This window comes from Arvicanthis niloticus, chromosome 4 (assembly GCF_011762505.2).
Source record: "Arvicanthis niloticus isolate mArvNil1 chromosome 4, mArvNil1.pat.X, whole genome shotgun sequence".
NCBI lineage: Eukaryota > Metazoa > Chordata > Mammalia > Rodentia > Muridae > Arvicanthis > Arvicanthis niloticus.
Genome location: NC_047661.1, coordinates 65,640,147 through 65,664,232, shown reverse-complemented (window position 1 = coordinate 65,664,232; position 24,086 = coordinate 65,640,147). Strand labels below are relative to the sequence as shown.

Genomic DNA, 24,086 nt, shown 5'->3' with positions numbered 1-24,086 from the left:
ATGAAATGAATTTTTACAGAAGAGCAGAGCGACTCCAGCCGGAGGCCTTCAGCTCCCCGTCTCTGAATCTCTGAGTTCCCCCTTTCTCTGATGCTTGTCTCCTTTACTGGTTGAATCTGTGGCAGAGGCTTTCACACACCCTCTCAGAAGGTGACCTTGCTCTTTGGTTTTATGCTTTTTTGATTCCACAAGCTTAATATTCTTAAAAGAAATATAAGGGATATACAGGGTTTTTTGTGACTCTCCGACACAAAATAAAATAATTACCTATAAATTTCTAGAAAGTTAATACTTGTCCTGGCCAATCTGTGTGAAGACTATAGCCTTAAATGCAACAGAGACATGATCAGGACAGCAAAACACTGGTTTCCTAATTTTATTTTATTTTTTTTAAACTAAAAGTATCCAGGTTTGGGGGACTGGAGAGATAACTCTGGGGTTAGGAGCACTGGCTGCTCTTCCACAGGACCTGGATTTGCAGCAGATATTTTGGCAGCAGATAGCAATAGGTAACTCCAGAGGATCCAACACCCTCTTCTCGCCTCTCTAAGGGCACTATAAACATGTGGTACACAAACACAATATACAGAGAAAATACCCATGCATATAAAAGAAAACAAATGAACCCTTAAGTATATATATAAAGTATTCAGGATTTGGAGGTCAGTGCCCTTGTCCTTGTCCTTAATCTTAATCTTTTCTTCAGAGGGTTGTAAAATGGCATTGAGCCAACTAGAAAGTTCTTTATGGTTTACTTAGGAAATGATCAATGAGACACAAATCCTGCTTTCCTTAGGTAAAAATGGGAAAGCAAATATTGTAAAGTCCTTGTTTAACAACAATAGCGGTAACAAAAGGCTACCCAGTATCTCTGGTTCTGGCCTGGTTGGATATCTTTCCTGGGGACTCTAAAGGTGCCTGGATCTGGAATCACCCTGCTCTGTATCTTCTGGCACAGTGACTCTGGCTACCAAAGAATTAGGACTGTGAGTGCAGCGGGCAGAAATGAAGACCACAGGCCAGGCCAACCATCAGACTGCTGTCCATAGGTCTTTCTCCACTCCTGCCTCCATGGAGATTGTTGGGGACCGCACTAGTCCCACGTTGGGGCGGCTAAAAAATGTCTCGGCCTGAGCAAAATGTTGAGGCCCGGGCCGACCCACGTTTGGGCGGCCACTGTATCCCAGCACAAGCTGCTGCTCCGGTCTGCAGGTCGGGGGTTCAGCAAGAGCAAGGGTGAGGGCAGATTCTACCTAATGTCTGAGATTCGTCTCTGATGATCCCCTGTATTCTCTGATCTCCGTCTATATTCTCTGATCTCTGGTTCTGTCTTCTATAGTCTGACTTCTAAGCCACGCCTCTAAGTTACACCTTTAACCATGCCCTTAGGTCTTGCCTCTAACTCTGATCTCTATAATCTCACACACCTTTAATCTCAAGGTATCTAAACCAAGATTATCAGAGTGTTCTCAGCTGTTGTAGGCTATTGTAATTCAAATCTCATGTCAGCGTATATGGCTCAAGATGGCTGCAAAGCTGATAGCCACTTTCTGCTAAAAGTCGGCCCTCAACAGGAGATGTCCTTAGTTCCTGGTTCAGTTCCTTGCCCTGCAGTAATAGTAACAAAACCACAACCGAATGAGCACAGTGTTATATGTACCTGTGAGCCCAGTGCTCAGGTGTGAGGACTGCAGTGACTTTGATTTTGAAGCCAGATGAAGCCACAGAGTGAATCCCAAATCACCCTGGGCTAGAGTGACCCTATCTCAAAACACCAAAACCAAAACAAAAGACACAGAACAAAACGAGAGGACCTGGCAGATGGCTCAGTATACAAAAGTGCATGTGCTTGTTGATGGGTTTGATGGAGCCAGAGGGAGTACACCTGAGGCCTAGCAGCACAGGCAGCCAAGGCAGGCAGATCACTTGAGCTCAATAGTTCCTACAATCTCCCTAGCCTCCAGAAAACAAAACAAAACCAGGTCATTTTTCTTAGCAAAGTTCTGATTGTATCACTTTGCTGATCAACCAACCATGTGGTGCTGATCAACCAACCACAGCCTTCCACATAATTCTCAACTGTATATTCTGGCATGTGGTAGATCATGAAATAAAATGCTCTAAGTTGCTTCTGTGGAATAAAAACAGGGCTGAAAGTCTAGTTGGGTGATTAAGAGTTTATCTTACATGTGTAATATCATCAGGTTCAATCTCTAGGACCTCAAAAAAAATGATGATTAATTCATTTTTATTGTTAAATTTGAAATGCCATTCTTTGTGTTTAAATGTTTCATTTCTTCTTAATTGTTTATAGATTTACTTATTTTTATATGTATGAATGTTTTGCCAACGTGTGTGTGTGTGTGTGTGTGTGTGTGTGTACCATCTGTGTGCCTGGTGCTCAAGAGGTCAGAAGAGAAATGTACAATCTCATGGAACTGCAGTTAAGAATGGTTGTGCCGGGCAGTGGTGGCGCATGCCTTTAATCCCAGCACTTGGGAGGCAGAGGCAGGCGGATTTCTGAGTTCGAGGCCAGCCTGGTCTACCGAGTGAGTTCCAGGACAGCCATGGCTATACAGAGAAACCCTGTCTCGAAAAACAAAACAAACAAACAAACAAACAGAATGGTTGTGAGCCACCATATGGGAGCAACCAGTACTGTTAACTGCTGAGTCATCTCTTCAGCTCCGTAAATATTTTATTTCTTAGGTGGAATAGTAGATACATGTTTGGTTTACTAAAGAATGGTAAAATATCCAAAACATAAAAATGACACTTCATGTCACTACAGTGTTCTACAAACACAACTACTGTTAGGATAGAGAGATAGCTCAGAAGTGGAGAACACATTGAACATGTGTGAAGACCTTGGGTCCAAGCACTAGCACTGCAATAAACAAGGAAACGGACATATTAATGGCCTTTGCACCAGAATTCCTTCTCTTAGATAAGTGTTTCTACGGTGCATCTGTAGTGTGTATTAGTGGCATTCATTGTTATAGTTGAATGCTTCTCCACTGTGTGAATATATCATTCATTCTTCCTTTCACTGGCTAACATGCTAGGCTAGCACTTTTGGCTGTTTCAAATCGTGATACTATGAGTATTTGTGAACAAATCTATATTTAAATATCCCTTCCTTCCTTTTTTTTTTTTCACCTGAGGGGAAGCACAAAGTGTTAAGGAAAGCATGCCTTAAAAAGGAATAGAAACAGCTATGAATTTGAGGGATATATAAAATTAATATATATATACATATGTATGTATATATATATTTAACTTTAATGAAACTATGTTTTATGCACTATATTATGATCATAATTCCCCTCTCCCCTCCACTAACTCTTCTCAGCTCTTCCTACCTTCCCACCTACCCTTCTCTCTCTCTCTCTCTCTCTCTCTCTCTCTCTCTCTCTCTCTCTCTCTCTCATTAGAAAACAAACACCTTTAATCCAGCACTTGGGAGACAGAGGCAGCTGGTTCTACAGAATAAGTTCTAAGACAGCCAGGGCTGTTACTCAAACCCTACCACCACCCCCTCCAGAAAGAAAGAAGGAAAGAAAGAAAGGAAGGAAGGAAGGAAGGAAGAAAGAAAGAAAGAAAGAAAGAAAGAAAGAAAGAAAGAAAGAAAGAAAGAAAAATACAGGCAACAAACAAACAAACCAGAATAGGACAAAATAAACAGGAAAAAAAGAAGAAGCAGCAGCAAAGGGGTAAAACAAACAGACCCAGAGACAGAGACACACATCTGCACACAATGAATTCCCATAAGAAAAAATAAAATTGGAAACTGTAAAATACACAAGTGAAAGACCTATAATGTAAAAGAAACACCCAGGGAAGGCACAAAGAGACAAAAAGCCTCCCACAATGCCTCTGGACTCATTTTGTCATGGCCATATACTGGTGGACATGGGGCCTGCTCTTAAGTGAGATTTGTATATCCAGTGAGATAGCACTGGAGAAAATTGATTTTTTTGACACAGAGTCTGTGTCAAAATAGCCTTGGCTATCTTGGAACTCACGATGTAGACCGGGGTGGCCTTGAATTCATAGAGATCTGCCTACCTTTGTCTCTCAACATTAAAAAGATAATGAAAAGTTATGATTCATTTTCTCAGCAACTAAGGATGTCGGGGAGACTAATGAAACTTCCCAGCTGCGGCTATGGAAGTGACCACACAGACAGCAGGGTCTGGGAGGGAAAGGCACAGTATCTCCCTACTGGAATGATTAGTCTCCGCAGCTCTTCTGCATAGATTAAGGTGTATCCTGCCTCCTGAGGGATGGTCCCTTAGCCAAGGTTGACCTGCCAAACTGGAATATCAGGTCTCCATCCAGTTTAAAGGTTCCATTCTCTTGACAATAGTTTTCTTAGTGAGTTTCTACTGCTGCTGTAATGACCCCTCCTCTGAAGAGGCAACCTTAAAATCCCTTAGGATGAAACTGGTGAATGGAAATGACCCATTTCTAACATGAAAATCTGGAGCTCTGGCTCCTTGGTGGAAGGGCTGATGTCTGGAGGAGTTTCAGCCCCACCCTCACATACAACCTCCAGGCAAGGTCCTGTTCAGGATCAGATAAGAAAAGAGAGGTCCCTTCTGGCCAGAGAAGCAAGACGCTTTCAAACTTTTGCTTTCTAGGTGGGACCCTGCCCAGAGCTGGCCTATCCAGTTTCAATAGCTTGTTCTCACTACTATCTAAATATCATCTTCTGATTGTTATTGCTAATGTATAGATGTTTTTAGTGTTGTTGCTCTTGTAGCTTGCAACTTTGCTGTACTATTTGTATCTTTGTTGTGGATGCTTTAATGTTTACAGTGCCCTGCCTGCATGTATGTCTGTGTACCCACCACATGTGTGCCTGATGCCTGAAGAGGTCAGAAAAGGGTGCCAGACCTCTGGGACTGGAGTTACAGATGGTCATGTGGGTGCTGAAGATTGAACCTGGACTCACTGGAAGAACAGCTCTTACCTACTGAGCCATCTCTTTAGGCTCATGTTCTCTCTCTCTCTCTCTCTCTCTCTCTCTCTCTCTCTCTCTCTCTCTCTCTCTCCTTAATGAATAAGTTTTACACAGTGTAGTGCAAGCTATCCTAGGACTCATCATGTAGACCAGGATAGCCTTGAATTTCAGCAGTAGCTTGCTATAAACCCCAGTCTCCCAAGTGCTGGAATTGAGTCAACGTGCCTAATTTTTTCCTTAGATTTATAGAGGTTATATCTGAAAATTCATATTTATTTGGGACTACAGAGATAGGTCAGTGGCTAAGAACACTTGTTATACAAGCATGAGAACCTGAGTTTGAAATCACAATGAGAAGCCAGCTCTTTTAAGTTCAGACTCCATTTTAGAGAACCTGACTTAAAAGATGTGGCCTCTCACACCACCCTCCTGCCCAGTCTTCTAAATAGCGGGACTGCAGTCAGGACTGATCAACAGTTTTAGAACATCTTAAATGTTCCCTTTAATTTATTCTTTTAGACATTTGTTCACATAGGATCCTGTTGATCAATTTCAGCAAATTTATGAGGTTCCCCGCATTCTTTCTAGTATTGGCTTTCCTGAGAGAATATACTTTATATTATTTCTTTAAATTTTTTAAAGTTATGCCTATATGTAAATCTGCATACCATGTGTGTGTGTAGAGCCCGCAGGGTCCAGAAGAGGGCTTTGGACTCCTTGTATTAAAGTTACAGATGGTTGTGAGATGCCATGTGGGTGCTGCAAACCAAACTTGGCTCCTTTGGCACAATGCTTTGAACCTCTGAGCCATCTCAGGCTCCCTTCCCTCATTTTTACTGGCTTTTGCTTGTGTATTTTTGTTTTAGGCACCAGTTCTTAATCTTTTCTGATGGGTTTACTCTTTTATCATTGTGATACCTACATTACATTTTTTTTGGTATTGCATGTGGTCTGTTTTATCTGATAATAGCGGAGCCACTCCATTGTGTTTGTTGATTGTTTTGTTTTTCTGGTTTTTGAGACAGGGTTTGTGGTGGTTTGAAAAGGTATGGTCCCCACAGACTCCTGTGTTTGAATGCTTGACCCCTAGAGTGGCACTATTAGAAAGTGTGGACTTATTAAAGTAGGTGTGGTCTTTGTTAGAGGAAGTGTGTCACTGTGGGGTGGACTTTGAGGTCTCCTATACTCAAGCTATACCCAGTATGGAATGTAGTCTCCTTCTGCTGCCTGTGAAACACAATCTAAGACAGAAGTTGGTACCAGGGACTAGGGTATTGCTAAAATAGGCTTGACCATGTTTTTCTTTGGAGGAATGTGGATTTTAGGACTTTAGGAAAGCAGTGGACTGTTTTAAGTGGAGTTTAATGGGCCATCCTAGTAGGAACATACAAGACAGTGAGTGGTGCCGAGAGGGACATGAACTGTGGAGGCCTGGTCAGAGGTTTCAGAGGAGATGAATTTTAGTATATTGTCTAGAGATTATTCATGTGATATTTTGGTGAAGAATGTGACTGCCTTTTGCCCTTGTTGGAAGAGTTTGCCTGGGCTAAACTGAAGAGTTTTAGATTAATTGCATTGGCAAAGGAAATCTCAAAATATCCTAGTATAGACTACTATGAACTACTCTGTCTTTTTCATTCTTTTTGTTTGTTTGTTTTGGTTTGGTTTGGTTTTGGGTTTTTTTTTTGTTTGTTTGTTTTTAATTAAAAAAATTGTATTTACTTAGAAGCATTCAGAATGTCAACAAAACAGCCGCAATTTTTTTTTGCAATTACAGAGTGGTATTCAGTTAACAGAACAACAATTATCTTCGTATAAGCTGCATCAGAGACAACTGAAGATGGAAAAAAAAAAAAACCAAAAATAAAACCAAAAGAAAAGAAAAACAAAAACCAAACTACTGTCCCCATATATAACTAATTTGTGCTGTGCACCAACAAGAACCTGCTTTAAATTTCCATGCCAATTTACAACCCTAGGACTGTACCAGGCAAGGTTAGGGGCTATTGAAAATACCACCAGGACAGGGCTATCTAAAGACACATTCAGTAGTGTGTTAACTATACAAAAAAAGACACTGTACAGTTTAAAAACAAATCTTACACAGCCTTACATTTCAGTTTTTCTTTAAAAGGAGTGAGTTGTGTACAGGGGGTTAAATGATTTATAGACAAGGGAAAAAAAACTGCGCTAGAACCAACTTATTCATCATCATCTTTGTCTTTCTCCTCTTCCTCATCCTCTTCATCCTCCTCATCATCTTCCTCTTCCTTCTTTTTCTTGCTCTTTTCAGCCTTGACTATCCCCTTTTTCCGCTGCGTCAGGTTTTCCTTTAGGTCTGTAGGCAGCAATATCCTTCTCATACTTCTCCTTCAGCTCGGCAGCCTTCTTCACGTAGGGCTGCTTGTCATCCGCTGCAGTGTTGTTCCACATCTCTCCTAGTTTCTTTGCAACATCACCAATGGATAAGCCAGGATGCTCGCCTTTGATTTTTGGGCGGTACTCAGAACAGAACAGGAAGAAGGCCGAAGGAGGCCTCTTGGGTGCATTGGGGTCCTTGAACTTCTTTTTGGTTTCCCCTTTGGGAGGGATGTAGGTTTTCATTTCTCTTTCATAACGAGCCTTGTCAGCCTTTGCCATATCTTCAAATTTCCCCTTTTCTTTAGCAGACATAGTCTTCCACCTCTCTGAGCAGGTCTTGAAGAACTCTGAGAAATTGACAGAAGCATCTGGGTGCTTCTTCTTGTGCTCCTCCCGGCAGGTTAGCACAAAGAATGCATATGAGGACATTTTGCCTCTCGGCTTCTTAGGATCTCCTTTGCCCGTGTTTAGTTGGTTTTCCTCCGTGAGGCACAGAGTCGCCCAGTGCCCGTCCGGCTCTCGATTGACCCGGCGCTGTCTTTATGGAGCTCAATGTACTGCAATGGCTGTGAGAGCGAGAGCCAGACGCAGCCTCCTCGTCTTTTTCATTCTTAAAGAACATTTTGATGAAAAGAAACAAGCTGAACAAGGAAAAAGTGTGCAGTTCAAGAAGAAAAGGGGCACTTAGGAAGTGAAATGGAACTAAATCTTGTGTTCAAGAAGATAAACAGATTAAAGATATTGAATGGTAGCCTCAGGGAAAGATTCCACTCAGAAAAAGTAAAAAAGAAACAAACAAAAAAGACAGTTTAGGTCTAGGTGTGGTAGTACACACCTGAAATCCCAGCACTCAGGAGACAGAGGCATGCAGATCTCTGAGCCAGTCTGCAGAGCAAGCTCCAGGACAGCCAAGCATGGGTAGTGAAGGAAACCATCAAAAAACAAAGCTAGTGAAGATGTAACTGAATAAAGGGACCATGTTCTAGCCCCAGCATGCTGCAGAACTTGGCAGCTTCGACCACATACTTCTGGCTTTAGAGTCAAGCATTGAAGATAGGGGTTATGGAATCTCCCACCAAGACTAAGGAAAGCCACTGAGGGCAAGCATGTGGCAGGGGTGTCCCTGAATGGAGGCCCAGAGAAGCCACTAAAGAAGCTTCGATAGTGAAGCCTGGATTGCCTTTTTGTTTGTTTGTTTGTTTGTTTCAAGTATACCAGGCTGGCCTGGAACTCACAGAGATTCAGAGTACTGAGATGAAAGGCACGTGCTACCAAAACCAGACAGTATGGCTCTTGGCTGAGCAAATCTCCAGACCTGACCTTGTGCTTCTTATCCTTAAGCCTCTGTCTCCTGAAGGCTAAAATAACAGGCATGTATCATGAAGTTTACAAAGAGCTAGGCATCAAGCCTAGTGCTCTGTGTACGCTAGGCTGGTGCTCTACCACCAGAGTTACATCTTTTGTTCCTAAGTAGAGATTTGTTAAGTAATTCTTGTTTTCTATATGTTGATGTATGCTTTGACCCCTCTTACTTTTAGCACACACAAAGGAATGTGCTAAATTCCCACAGAAGGAACCTGGGTTGTTCTAAACCAATGTTTGCTCACGCTTCCTTCCTTCCTTTCTTCCTTCCTTCCTTCCTTCCTTCCTCCCTCCCTCCCTCCCTCCCTCCCTCCCTCCCTCTTTCTTTCTTTCTTTCTTTCTTTCTTTCTTTCTTTCTTTCTTTCTCTTCTATGCTCTTTTTATAGCTTTTTTGCTTCTGTATACCTTTATATTCTGTTTCAAAGAAACATAGAAAAACCTTTCTTGCTGGGATGACATGGCCCTGTGAAGCTATCCAGTTTTGAAAAATAGCAAAGCATCAGCATGCCTTTAACATGCAAAGTAAAAAAACAAAAGCACACCTCCTCTCTCAGGCACATATGGGACAGGAGGCCATATTCCTTTGCTTTGGTCTTCACAGACATAGGCAAAAGGCAACTAAAAATCGACCTTAAGAGTTAAGGCATCCTGCCTTAAATTGTTTACTCTGCCCCACCTTTCCTGTCTTACAGAAATTCTCCAAAAGGTTCTACTGTTGGCTGTTCACTGCTGTCACCTGATCCAAACCTGGCACTGACCATTGGGTAGCAGCGGTGACCTACTCTCTAGAAGCTGTGAGTGTAGTAAGTATTGCTGTCTGTGCTTCTCTCTCTTCTCTCATAACTGCCAGGCCTGACCATCTCACCAAAAACACGTGGCTGAGGAGATGCTCATTGGAAGAGTGCTTACCTATAGAACACACAAGGTGTGAGCTTCATCTCCAACACTGCTTGCATAAATAAATAAATAATAAAATGAGAGAATGCAGAATGCTGACTGAATGCAAACACAAGCGTTTTCCCTCAGGCTCTCAGAACAGCAGCTCCAGAAAAGTTTAATCTGTGTGCCTAAACATTTGGCTCCTAGCGCTACTTCCTCAGCTGTGTGGTTTTGAGCACATTGCAACCCCCCTGAGTCTCCTTCTCCGAGTCACTCAAAGATATTAAGTGAGATCATATAAATGATTCTTCTACTGACTCAGGGCTTCCTCTATCTTAACTTTCTTTCCTAGTTTTCTTGGTACTGTGTTTTTAGTGCAACCATCAGAGGCTTCAAATTAAAACTTTTCGTTTTGGCAATTATTGGGAAGGAGAGATGCAGAAATGGGACTGGGGACAGAAAGCCAAGGTTATGTGATATTTCAAGAAGGAGAGATCTTGCATCATTCCCAAGGCGTTCAGAGTGGGCGATTTAAATACTACCCAACATTCTGCTGATACTGAGTGTCTTTGATAATAAATAGATTCTAAAAATAAAATTAACTAAACCATCGTGGATTCTAGTGTATGCTCAAAGCCTGAATGGACAAGAGCCATTGGCACGTGTATTTTCCACTTTTAAGGATCCTTTGAGATGGGAGGGGCAATTGTTATTATCTCCATTTTACAGGGACCTAAAAGTCAGGGATCACGTGGCTTGCCTGTGATTACTAACTTGCTGGTGAGGAAGCTGGAGCTTAAGTCAGGTCAATTAACTGCAAATTACAGTCTCGGAGCTGTGGAGATCTTAAAATAAAGTATCTTTTGAGTGGATAAGGTCACTACACACCTAGATAACACTACTGAGAAAATGCATGGCTGATTGATTAGTAAAATAAATTTATTATAGTGAATACAAATGCATAGATGCAAAAGCTATCATTTGAATGGGAAAGAGAACTGTGGATTTAAGGGAAGACTCTAAAATAGGGCTGATGGCACATGCCTGTAATCCCAGCACTGGATAACTGAAGGCAGGAAGATCAGGAGTTCCAGACCTGCTTTGACACGGACATAATGAGTTTGTCTTTGACATACCCTAGACGAAAAAAAAAAAGAAAGAAAGAAAAAGAAAGAAAAGAAAAAGTAAATAGACACAGTAGTGATTCGTTGTCTTAATCAGGATTTTTACTGCTGTGATGAAACACCATGACCAAAAGCAGCTTGGGGAGAAAAGGGTTTATTTGGCCTACACTTCCAGATCATAGTCCAGCACTGAAGGAAGTCAGGACAGGAACTCACACAGGGCAGAACCTGGAGGCAGGAGCTGATCCAGAGGCCATGGAGGGTGCTGCTTACTGACCTTTACTTACTCAGAGTTTGTTCAACCTGCCTTTTTAAAAAAAGATGTATTTATTTATTTACTCTGTAGATCTCTTTAGACACACCAGAAGAGGGCATCAGATCCCATTACAGATGATTGTGAACCACCACGTGGTTTCTAGGAATTGAACTCAGGACCTTTGGAAAAGTAGGTAGTGCTCTTAACCACTGAGCCATCTCTCTAGCCGCTCAACTTGCTTTCTTATAGCACCCAAGATCATCAGCCCAGGAACGGCACCACCCCCATCAATGGGCTGGCCTCTCCCCCATCAATCACTAATTAAGAAAATGTCCTATAGACTTGCCTACAGGCTGGTCGTATGGAGGCATTTTCTCAATTTAAGTTCATTCACCTCAGGTGACTCTAGTTTATGTCAAGTTGACGTTAAACTAACAAGCATGTCCAGAATATCTATATTATAGTATTGCAGTATATGTGTCTAAACTATCTAACCGCCTTACAAGACCTTGGTTGTGCATTTAAGGGAAGAGTCTAAAACAGGGCTGATGGCACATGCCCATAATCCCAGCACTGGATAACTGAAGGCAGGAGGATCAGGAGTTCCAGGCCCGAGATGCTTAAGCCTGAGAAAGGGTCTGTGTTTTCTCTCCTAATTTTATCTACTTATAAATAAATATAGAGGTGAACAAGTTAATGTCTTTTCTTTAAAGTCATTCTTTGTTTAATTTCTCTCTTGTCACAGGCATCTCCCCTTGCTCTAATCCTTGGGAGTCACTATTCTTTTTTTTTTTTTTTTTTTTTTGGTGGTTTTTTTGTTTGTTTGTTTGTTTGTTTGTTTGTTTGTTTTGAGACAGGGTTTCTCTGTGTAGCCCTGGCTGTCCTGGAACTCACTCTGTAGACCAGACTGGCCTCGAACTCAGAAATCCGCCTGCCTCTGCCTCCCAAGTGCTGGGATTAAAGGCGTGCGCCACTACTGCCCGGCTTTGTTTTGTTTTTGAGGCAGGGTCTCATGCAGCCCAATAGGCCTTGGACTCACTATGCAGTTAGAGTGCTAAGAACAAGGGTTGGCATTGCCATGTCTGGCTGCCAGTCTCTAAATTTTGCAGTACATTTCATTCATTTGTTATAGTGTTCTATATGTTGATAGATGCATAAACTCTGTGAGTACTAAGTTAAGAAAAAAATTCCATAGCTGAGTGGTGGTGGCACAAGCCTTTAATCCCAGCACTTGGGAGACAGAGGCAGACAGATCTCTGTGAGTTCAAGGCCAGCCTGTTCTATAGAGCTAGTTCCAGAACAGCTAAGGATACCCAGAAAAACCCTGTCTTGAAAAAAAAATCATTTATATAATCCTTATTGATATGTCATAAACATATTTTGATAAATAGCTATTAGAAATAATTTTCTGCCCTGTGTGGTAGAACATGCCATTAATCCCAGTGACCAGAAAACAGAAGCAGGTAAATCTCTGTGTCTACTTAGTGAGTTCCAGGCCAGCCAAGGACATTTTTACAAAACTAGGGAGCTAAAAGGTGACTGCTCTTAATTATCTGTTTCTTCGTTGTGGATGGCATCAGATTTACTTACTCACTCTTACTATGGCAGTGCTGGGGAAGGAACCCAGGGCCTTGCATATGCTAAGCAAGCACTCTAACCCTGCATATGCCCCAGCCTCAGTAACAGAAGTTTGGGTGTGCACGTGGGAATTCTATGCCAGCCTGCCTTCATTCTCAATATGTTAAGGTACTATGAACAGATCAAATGTATGGAATATGTGGATGGTATTCTTCAAGGGAAGGAGCATGCCTTCCTGTCTGCTTTCTCAGTGGTGCAAATGTTGATTTTTCATCTTGGACCACATGGATGAGAAGGCACAGTATGGCTGGCACTGGAATTAAACAGATGATGTCATAGCTGTGTATGTCATGCAACAGCATGAGACCTGGTCTGCCTCCACTTGAACTGTCCCTTCCATTACAGATAGCTTCTACATGTTTTATACCCCATTATTTAAGTTGTTGTTGGTGCTTCCCTGGAGTTGTGAAACATGGCAGACTTTACCAAACTTCTAAATGATTGAATTTCAGGAAGTTTTAGAATTCCTGAGATCAAACTTCTCTAAGGTGAGAGTGATCAGAGACCCCCATCTGAAATGGGGAAGGAACCCAGGGCCTTGCATATGCTAAGCAAGCACTCTAACCCTGCATATGCTCCAGCCTCAGTAACAGAAATTTTGGTGTGCACATGGGAATTCTGTATCAGCATTTCTCATTCTTTCTGAAATGTTGCTGCCTGTAGGAAAGTTCCAGAACTTGTGCTTTTAGACTGTCCAATGTAGTTTCAATTCCCTTGTGAAGACAGTGGCAGTGGCTTTGTGGGAAGTGAAGACAAGTGGGTGTTGTTCCTGTGGTAGCACAGAGAACGGAGAACCCAGCATGAGGGCACCTCTGTACTCACATAGCACCATGGACAGATGTAATCTTTTCTCAATTTTCCTGCTTTATTTCTTGGAACAAGTTCTTTCTTCTTGTCTGCCAATCACAACAAACCTCCAATGACTTCTACGGAAGCAATACTGAAGCATGTCACCAGGCTAGGGACAGAGGTGGCTGTTGTGGCCCGAGCTGCCCCATATTGGGCGCCAAAATGTTGAGAGCCCCCCTTCCCCTCGCTTGGGGGCCAAAATGTCTCAGACAGCTCTATCAATATTGGAACCCGCACTGCCAAAAGCCTTGGGGGCTAAGCTGTTAGAGCCTGCACTGCCCCAAACTGCTCCAGTCGGGGTTCAGCAAGAGAGAGAGAGTGAGGATGGACTCGAGGAATGGAGACCAGACAGAGTGTGATTCAATCCCATTTATTCTTCAGTCTCTCTTCTTTTCTCCAAGTCCCTAGTTCCAAGTCCCTAGTTCCTAGCACCTAATCCTAGTTCCAGTTGCTAGGTCTCTTTCCCAGTTCCAAGTTCTTTCTCCAAGTGCTAAGTGCCTAATCCAAGTGTCTAATCCCTAGTTGCCTGTCTCTAGTCTCAAGTGCCTACTGTCTAATTCCAAGTTCTTCCTCCAAGTGCCAAGTGCCTAATACCTAATAATAATTTCTTCTGTCTGCCTCTCGACTTTTATATGTCTCACTTCTAAGCCACGCCTTTAAGTCACGCCTTTAAGTCATGCCCTTAGGTCTTGTCTCTAAATCTGATCTCTAAGTCATGCCCTTAAGTCACACACCTTTAAGTCTCACATACCCAAGGGAAGATCCTGGGTATCTAAAACAAGATGTTATCAGAGTGTGCTCAGGTGTTGTAGGCTATTGTAATCAAGTCTCTTGTCAGGGTATCTGGCTCAAGATGGCTGCAAGGATGACAGCTGCCTTCTGTCGGCTCCCCACAGCTGGCATGGGTGTGAGTGGACAAGTGAGGGAAAGCTGACCATGTAATAAGGCTCAGACTCATTTTGATTAGACAGGGAAGAAGGAGCATTAAAGATGCTGATGCCTAGTATGTGCTAAGCCTGAGGTCGACTTCTGACATTACTGTATTGTTCACACCTTAGAGCAACCACAGGAACTAGGTGTCATTATTCACACTCACTGTTGAGAAAACAAGGACTGTACAAGCCACCCAAATGTGAGACAGCTGGCCCAAAGCCCATGATCTCTACAGTATGCTTTGCTAGTGTTTTAAAGTCCTTTTGAAAATTTCTCATTTTTAAATACATTGCTCTTGGGTGTATTGCAGTGATGAGGCTTTGCTTAGCATGTATTAGGCCTAGGGACTCTTAGGACATTTGCTAGTCCTAGGCTTGAGGGTAGAGCTTAGAGCTAAAGTGAGCATCCACCATGTATAATGTCCAGAACTGCCAAAATAGAAGGTGGAGTGCTAACTGGGAAGGGAAGGAAGGGAGAACAAGGGGTGAAGGGAAAAAGGAGGGGGAATGGAGCCGGGCGGTGGTGGCGCACGCCTTTAATCCCAGCACTTGGGAGGCAGAGGCAGGTGGATTTCTGAGTTTGGGGCCAGCCTGGTCTACAAAGTGAGTTCCAGGACAGCCAGGACTATACAGAGAAACCCTGTCTTGGGGGGTGGGGGGGGAAGAAGGGGAATGGAGGGGAGAGACGTTTCTCTCACTTCTTCCAGTCAGTCAGCATCTGAAAAATTCGAATTTCATTTAGAAAAGACCTAAGGATTGGGTTGTTCCTTAAGGGGAAGGGGAAGAAAAGAGAAAGAAAAGGGGGCAGGGAAGGAAGAAGGGAAGGATGAAAAGAAGGAAGGAAGGGAGAGAAGGAGGAAGGAAGAAAGGAAGGAAAGAAGGAAGGGAGGGGGAGGGAGGAAGGAAGGAAACAGGCCTTCTGTGTGTGGCATGCCCTATACAATACGTTGTAGCACTGGGAATCCAGTTGATCCTGTGACTCAGTTTACAGTTTAATGAGGAGAAAGTGCCAGATGGCAACAAGATAAGGAGTCTAAGCCAGGATGAAACTGGCACACTATTTTTTTGACAGAGAAAAGTCTTAGTACGGAGGGAAATGTCAGCTTAATTGAACAAAGTGTTCAGTGACAAAACTGATTTTATTCTGGCAAAGGCTCCTTGTCACATTAACTGATAATACTTTGTTGACTTTCAACTTTTCTGTCAATGCACAAACTTTGGGAAACTCCTAGAGTGGCTTGAAACAACCTCGTCTCAAAGACCTCTACAAAGCAAGCTTCTACAGCAGTGGGCTGTTTCCACTATATAAACATCTTAGAGAGAAAGCCTAAATTCCTATGGAAATGTGTAAAAGGCTGTAAATTAGACTCGTTCAGGGGTTGTCAGGGGCTGGGGCTATATTGCTCAGTTGGTAGAGTGGCTGCCTAACACACGAGTCCAGGGTTCAATCCCCAGAGAAAAGAATAGCATGGAGACACAGTAGCAAACACTTGTCATCATAGCACCTGGGAGGCTGTAGGAAGAGAATGTCAAGAGAAACAGTGTGTGTGTCGGGGGGGGGGGGGGGGGGGGAGTACTGGGGGGAGATTCACCTATTGATTGATCAAGTACTTCCTCCACCCTGTCAGAGTAGTTGCAAGCTAGCTAGGACATGGTTGCACAGGAAATTCGTCTGCTGCTTCCGCCTCTGGCTGCATAGGCCTGGCCAGTTCTGGGCATGTAGGTCATACCAAACTACCAAACAAACCCCTTCTTATCAAAAGCTCAATTACTCCTCATCTCATGTGACAGGGGAATGGATTCTCTTGCCCAGTGGAGGATCTCAGAGCCTGCATCCACACCTTAAATATTTCAAACAACAGAGAGGCAAATAGCAAGTTCTAAAAAAAAAAAAAAAAAAATCAAGTTTTTCTTCCCAGCCACTTAGTTCCCTTAAATAACAACCCTGAGACTAAATATTTATTAATAAATAGACCAGAAGAGTCAGCCTGCTCTCTGACTTGCTCTTAACTTATTATCCCTTTTAGTCTAACCTGGGTTCAGCTGAAGACCCCCATACTTGGGAGAGCCTTCCTCAAGTCTCAGATCACGACCACCCAAAGAGCACAAGAAACCATACCTGGATGCAATCAGCAGAGGCTTTATTAGGGAAGTAAGCCGGCGGTCAAAACGACAAGCTCTTTAGCTCCAAGAGCAAGGTTTTTGGCCCCGAGTGGTGGGTTAAAGGGTCTTTTATAGCATGGGGTGGGGGGAGGAAGGCATTTTTGCGCGCTTACACATGAATGGTTGCGTTTTCGCGCGCTTACACATGATTGGTTGTTTTACAAATTTTGAACATAGCACTGGGAAGACCAAGGGAGGGGTAACCAATAACAGTGGAACATTTCAGAGGAATCTAGCCCAAATGATCTAGAGTCATGTGAAATCACTCTGTACACTCATTCTTCTCAAAAATGTGTTTTTTACCATGCTATTGTGTCCTATCCTGCCATTTACCAACTATTTCAGATTAACTATCTTCTATATATCTATATATCTATATATCTATATATCTATATATCTATATATCTATATATCTATATATCTTCCGGCTATAGCCCCACCTAGGTGGCAGCATTTTTATCTGTGGTCATTTTTTATCTGTGGTCCTGCCTTGGGTGAGGCTTGAGGAATATAATCCAGCAAGTGTCCTTCACCTGGAATGTGAAGGCCTGAAATCTTATTTTTAGTTCCGAGTTCTGTAAGGTGAAAAATCTACACATATTTCATAAAATGGCCTTTATAATTTTTCACTCTACACAGCTACTTGGCTGGTTTCCTCTCCTTGTCTTCTTATGTCTGTCTCCTCAGCTTTCCTGGCAAATCTCCCCTTTTATTCTAACCCGAGTTCAGCTACTGGCTGGTTTACCTCCAACTCCTTAGTGTCCTGGCTAATCTCCCATGCCTCTGTCTATTTCCCAGAATTCTCTCAGTTCCTGCTGGATGTCCCACTTCCTGTTTCCAGCCTCAGCTCATTGGCCATAGGCTTTTTTTTTTTTTTTTTTTTTTATGACAGATGATGCTTATAAGAGATTCTCTTTGTACTCTGCCCTCAATTTCTCCAGCACTGACATATGGGGATGTTGTAAACAAAGGAACCTTGTACATAAGCCCACCACCTGACTGGGATGGGACCTGCATGCTTGTTAAACTGGTCATACCCTTTACTCTGCTTTCAATTCTTCTTAGCACAGGCTAATTCCAGGAGGCACACCTTAGCCACCATGTTCTCTGATTAAAGGGGGGATGCCAGATGCTCCATCATCAAACTCACAGCTCTGGAAAACTATTCAGAATATTCATGTGTCTTTGACCGTTGGTTTTATGGCTGTAGAGACAGCAAATGATTCTATTAAGTGATTACCCAAGCCCTCAGTTCTTCAGGAAATGACTTGGATAAAGGAGATTCTCTCAAAGCTAGGCTCGCCTATGTGCTTTGAGAATAGGATCTCGTCTCCACCCAGACAGAGAGCTGGGGGCCAGTGTCTGCACTCTCACCTCCAAGCCTGCCAGGAGTACGTAGGGGCTTTGCCAATGGAGCTTGTGATGTTTTCTAAGAAATTCCAAAACCCAAAAGCTCATTTAATTTGGTTGTCATGCTTTACAAATTAAGCCTCTAAACAATCAACCTATTTTTAAATAAAATGTTGTTAAGAAACATGTTTGCTGCTGTGTGTGGTGGGCTAGACCTGTCCATCAGCAGAAGGAGTAAAGAGTTGGCTTCAGCCTTCTTTGCTACTTCAGGCCACACTGCATGTCAGTTATTTATTACAGATTTAATGTGACTGACTGCTTTCATCTGCATTTGTTGATTGAGTGCATGGAATAAAAAAGAGGAGAATATTTTACAAGTTCTGTTAATAGGGTTAATATTAGAAAACATTGTAAAGTGAATAATTTATGCTTGACAAGGCAGTCACCACCTCTGGGATTATACTTTTTAGAAACTGAAAATAATTTCTTTTGGGGGAATATAATTTAGAATTAAATTGTCTCTTTACATAGTATGACAATATAGATTTAAAAGTAAATATAAAATATATTTACCATATAGTACTCAGACAATTTGATGTTAACAAAAATATATATTGTAATGTGTTTAAATACTAGATACGATCATTTAAGGTAATAGTCCCAATTTTTAAAACTTTACCTTATCAAATGTTTCTAACCAAAATTTATGTTTTACTTGAGACACTTTTTTTCATTAACTAAGAGGTATTGTTAGTATCAAAACAAATATACAAAATTCATCATATGTGAAATATGATAGAAATATCACTTAGGCCCGGCGGTGGTGGCGCACGCCTTTAATCCCAGCACTTGGGAGGCAGAGGCAGGCGGATTTCTGAGTTCGAGGCCAACCTGGTCTACCGAGTGAGTTCCAGGACAGCCAAGGCTATACAGAGAAACCCTGTCTCAACCCCCCCCCCCAAAAAAAAAAAAAAAGAAAAAAAAAAGAAATATCACTTAGGCACTTTCTGTTCAGCTCCATTCCTGAATACTGATTTTTAACTGACTTCTTTTAGAAAGCTTCCAGGTGCTTGTTCCTTATGCAGGTGTCTGATGTAACAATCAGCTAATTACAGTCACCTTATTCTTCTACAGAACTCTGGCCATGCTCCAGCCAGTTGTATAATTTCCTTTAACCTTAAGTTGTATTGACTCATGTTAATTTTGATGTAAAAGTTTTCCTCACAGAATTTTGTCGCTCGGTGTTTCCCTACAAAACTGTACGGTTTTTACCTCTTGACGTACATTCTGAACGGTTTGCAGCTGTTAAGTTTATCATGGCTGCTTGGATGGACCTTCTCTCTAACTGCTGCTCCTTCATCACCCTTTTGTCAGCCTTGAAGACGTTCAGCTCAGATCAGCTTAACATCCTTCGGGACCAGTTGGACTCCTTGACTGCTGCACTATTCCAAGATTCAAGAAGACTAGCTCTGACTGCCGCTAGGGATAGGATTTGTGCCTCCTGGAGCAACACTGCTTTACACCAACAGATCCTAAACTTGTTTAAAAGGGAGCCTAAACTCACAGGGAGGAGACAGAGTTCCTTCTGATTCCCTCCCACTCTGGCTCCTCCCCTTGACCCATGACCACTTCTTTTTTCTTATTATCCTCATACTTATATTTTCACCCTGTCTTTTAAACGTTTTACTTATGGAACTTCCTCCTATACCCAAACAAAATGTTCCACAGGCTCTCCCAACGGCTCTCACCCTACAGCAGCTCCATTTGTTCTGTTTGATCCTGATTCATCTGCAGAAAGACCGTTCAGATGGTGTGGAGAAGCTCTGGCTGCAGTGGGCCTTCATCCTGTTCACCCGGCCAGATGGTTCTGTACACTAGCCTATTTCTCCTGTTCCTTTCCTTTGATGCTCTGTAGCCTGCTGGTGCTTCTGCTAGCTTGTTTCAGTACAACAGTCCAGGCAATGGGACCAGTCATTGTCACCTTAAATCAACTCTTTGCCAGCCTACTTGTCCATCCAGCCTCCACTCTTCCTCCTCCTGCCACCTTCCCAGAAAAATGTCTCCATTCAAATCTGTAACCGAACCATCTGCTTTCGACCTTCTAATAACTGTTTTCCCAATCTTCTTCAGAAATATAGGATGGTGATCATCTGATCCATTACAGCCAGTCAGGTTAAGACTCTCTCCCTGCTACATAACCAGAGGATGCCGTCTTCAATGAACCCAGAACTACACCCTCTGAAAAAGACCCGACTCAGAAGAAAGCAGCTATAAAACTCCTGCCCTGCATGCATATATATATATATATATATATATATATATATATATATACACACATATATATGTATATATATACACATACATATATATATATATATATATATATATATATATATATATCCTCTCAGAGTTAGGAATGATAATCTCCTGCTGAAAGACTACACTGCCCAGCTTCTCTAGCAGACAACAGAAGTCATTTCTGCCCCTCTATGGGTCACATTCCATCTTCTTCTGTAGGCATTTTAGCCATTCACACAGGTGACAAAGCTCCCTTGCTGTGAATAAACATGGTCTGGCCACCAAGCCTCTCTTGTCACCTTCTCTCTCCAGCTGCTTTGCTAACATAACATAGCTGTGCTCACAAGAACTAAATTGACTAAACAACCCGAACGATAAATGGTTTATCCTTTCCTACACAATCTATCCTTGAATTTTAAGTCTTTTTTTTTGGGGGGGGGGGGCAAGGGTCTCCTATAGTTCAGACTGCTGAAGGCAGTTGAATTCTAGCTAGAGATGAACTTCAACTCCTTATTTTCCAACCTCCAATAGAAGGGTTGGGGTCACAGGCATGTGCCATCACATCAAGGTCTTTGTCACCATGATCTTTGTCACATTATTCACAGATACAGCACTTCTAAATGTATTAAACAGTGGTCCTATCTCTGGACACGTAGCCTGAGAGCAATTTTACATAATAATAAACTAATGAATAATTAACTTTTAGTGTGAATTGAATTCAGGGCATGCAGGCATATGATCTACTACTAAGCAACACTACAATTAGTTTTGTTTATTTATTTTTGAGAAAGGGGTCTTACTATGTAGCCCTGGCTAACTTGGAACTAGCTATGTAGATCAGGCTGGCCTTGAACTCACAGAGATCTACATGCTTCTGCCTCCTGGCTAATGTAAAGTCATGTACTACTATGGCCAGAGTATTTTATACAAATACTTTTAATAATTTTGTGCCTGGACAAAGTTTTACCATGTGAAATTTTCCACGAAAACCTCCTATCAGAGGTCACACAGTTTCAGATTTTGAAACATTTCCTATTTCCCGGTTAGATTGATCAATCTATATTACCATCAAAGCATTTGAGGAAATATTATCATTAAAAAGACACTTGAGATTTGCAGGGTTTCCCGGAACTCATTCCATAGAGCTGGCTTTTCTCAAACTCAGAGATCTGCTGCCTCCCGAGTGCTGGGGTTAAAGGTGTACCTCCTTGCCTGCCTTCTAAAAAGGCAGAATTCTAAACATGAAAACAACAACATAAGATTTTCTCAAATTTCTTTATTTATGGGAGACATTTCTATCCATTAATTAAATAAATGACCAACTAAACAGCAGATCCCAGCCAAATTCTGTTCAAAGTGCTGTTATTTTAGAAAGAATGACATGTTCAAACAGAAGAGAAAAACAGGACAAGGCAAGATAAACAAATGTCAAGCTGCTTTTGGCCAGAGGGTGCTTCTTGGTTCCAGAAGTCACAACTTATTTGGATGCCACTCTGAATGACAGAAGAAATCTAACCCTAGCATCTACTGGACAGCCCCACACGCTCCCCTCCTGTCAGTGTGCTGTCTCACATGCCAATAGGCCCAGCACTCACAAGGCAGAGGTAGAATGCTATGAAGACATGGCTGGCCTACATAGTCTAGGTCTTGCTGAGAAACAGAGTGAGACATTTCCAAGGGAGACAGGGTTAAAAACAAAACAAAACAAAACAAAACAAAACAAAAAACAGAAACAAAAACAAATAAAACCTCCAAACAGAAAGAAAATAAAGAAAAAAAAAAACTAGACATAGCTGGCTTCATTAATGTCTCCCATTGTAGTTTTTACTTGTGGGCAGAAAGAGAAAGTAAATTTAGGTTTTATTTTGAAGTTGTCAGCATGTGAGGAGGGGCCTATAATAAATTCTTTTGGGAAAGTTTCACAGTAGTGAAATGCCAGCTATAAAGAAATCAGAGTCAAATATCACCGATGGCTATAACTCAGTGGTTGAACATTTGTATTCAAAGCATAAGGTTGTAGATGGTCCTGGGTTTTATGTAATACTGAAAAAGAAAGGTGAGAGATCAAGTGAAGTGAGAGTAAGAGAGAGTGAGTGAAGTGAGTGAGAGAGAAAGAGAGAGAGAGAGAGAGAGAGAGAGAGAGACTCTGCCAGCATTGAATTAATACAAGAAAGTGTTATTATTATTTGCTTGCTTGAAGTGGAGTTGCACTATATACTGTAAGATGACCTGGAGCTGATCCTCCTGCCTCAGTCCCTCAAGCATGTACTGCGATGCCTAGTTTCCCAGATTGTTAGATGGAATATTATGTTTGGAAGGAATATGGTGGACCTGGTCCATGTCACTAGTTTTCACCAGTCTGTAATGACACAAGGGAAATAAGGTCTATATTGGTATATACGAGTAATTGCTAAAGATCTTTTCCCATTCTGTAGGCTGCCACTTTGTGTGAGTGATGGTATCCTGTGCTGTACAGGAGCTTTTCTGCTCTCATGAGAGACCCTAACTTTAAAAACAAACAAGAACTACAAAAAAAAAAAAAAAAAAAAAAAAAAAAAAAAAAAAAAAAGAAAAAAAGAAACATCTGGGTGGTGGGGTTAAGGGGAGTAGAGCTGACTTCTTCACTCCAAACATCTGGACGGTGTGAGTTAAGGGGAGTAGAGCTGACTTCTTCACTACAAACATCTGGATGGTATGGGTTAAGGGGAGTGGAGCTGACTTCTTCACTACAAACATCTGGATGGTGGGGTTAAGGGGAGTAGAGCTGACTTCTTCACTACAAACATCTGGATGGTGTGAGTTAAGGGGAGTAGAGCTGACTTCTTCACTACAAACATCTGGATGGTATGGGTTAAGGGGAGTGGAGCTAACTTCTTCACTACAAACATCTGGATGGTGTGAGTTAAGGGGAGTAGAGCTGACTTCTTCACTACAAACATCTGGATGGTGGGGTTAAGGGGAGTAGAGCTGACTTCTTCACTACAAACATCTGGATGGTGTGGGTTAAGGGGAGTAGAGCTGACTTCTTCACTACAAACATCTGGATGGTGTGAGTTAAGGGGAGTAGAGCTGACTTCTTCACTACAAACATCTGGATGGTGGGTTAAGGGGAGTAGAGCTGACTTCTTCACTAACTAGAACTACATTTTTATCGGGGGATATCTTATTTTTCTTTGGGTAGTCAAACGTAAATTTTAAATGAAATGATGTTGTTAGGAAATGTTGGGTCTTTTATTACTGTTATTTTACAGTTGGCAAAACTTAACACTTGTTGTCTTGTTAGTTCCTAAACTTATTCTGCTATCTGGGCTGGATAAGATGTGACTGTTGTCATCTAACCTTCTCTATTCATTCAATAAATATCCCGAGGGGTTACTATGTACTGAGAGATGAGGCACAGATGAGAGAGAGGCCACCGCGTTCCCTTTCCTGCACACAGTGTAAAAGAGGCATGTTTTGTCACTTGTTTCTAACAAGTAATGCTAGGTCTTCAGGGACCAGGTCTGAAGGAAAGCCTACTCTGCCAGGGACTGGTTTCATGTTGAAAGAAATGGGCTACCTTTAAAAATGTTTGGGCATGTGCCAGCTAAGGAGGGGTGAGTGAGATGTAAGCAAGGGAAGCTTATTAATTCAGGGGAATTTAAGTAATTTATTGGTGGTTGAAGAATAATTATTTTGTAGGAGTCAAGACATGGTGAAGACAAACAACGAGAGCAGCTCTGAGCATCTTCAGCTAAGCAAGTGTGTGATGTTTTATTCTTGTGCTAGAGATTGGACCCAGGGCCTTGGACATGTTGTACAAGGGATTTACACCACCCCTGTCCTGATGTTTGGGTTTGTTGTTGTTGTTTGTTTTTAAAGTCAGGGTCTCTCATGACACTGAAAAGCTTCTGTATGGCAAATGACAC

The 24,086-nt window shown here is 42.0% G+C and overlaps 1 long non-coding RNA gene and 1 pseudogene across 1 annotated transcript; one reads left to right on the top strand and one right to left on the bottom strand.

Annotated features, from left to right (window-relative positions):
• Positions 1–20,143, top strand: LOC143441890 (uncharacterized). Its single transcript, XR_013109638.1, has 3 exons — positions 1–150; positions 9,382–9,492; positions 19,255–20,143. It is a non-coding gene; the product is annotated as an uncharacterized LOC143441890 (long non-coding RNA).
• On the bottom strand, positions 7,150–8,701 carry LOC117707544 (high mobility group protein B1 pseudogene; annotated as a pseudogene).
• Positions 20,144–24,086: the final 3,943 nt, after the last annotated feature.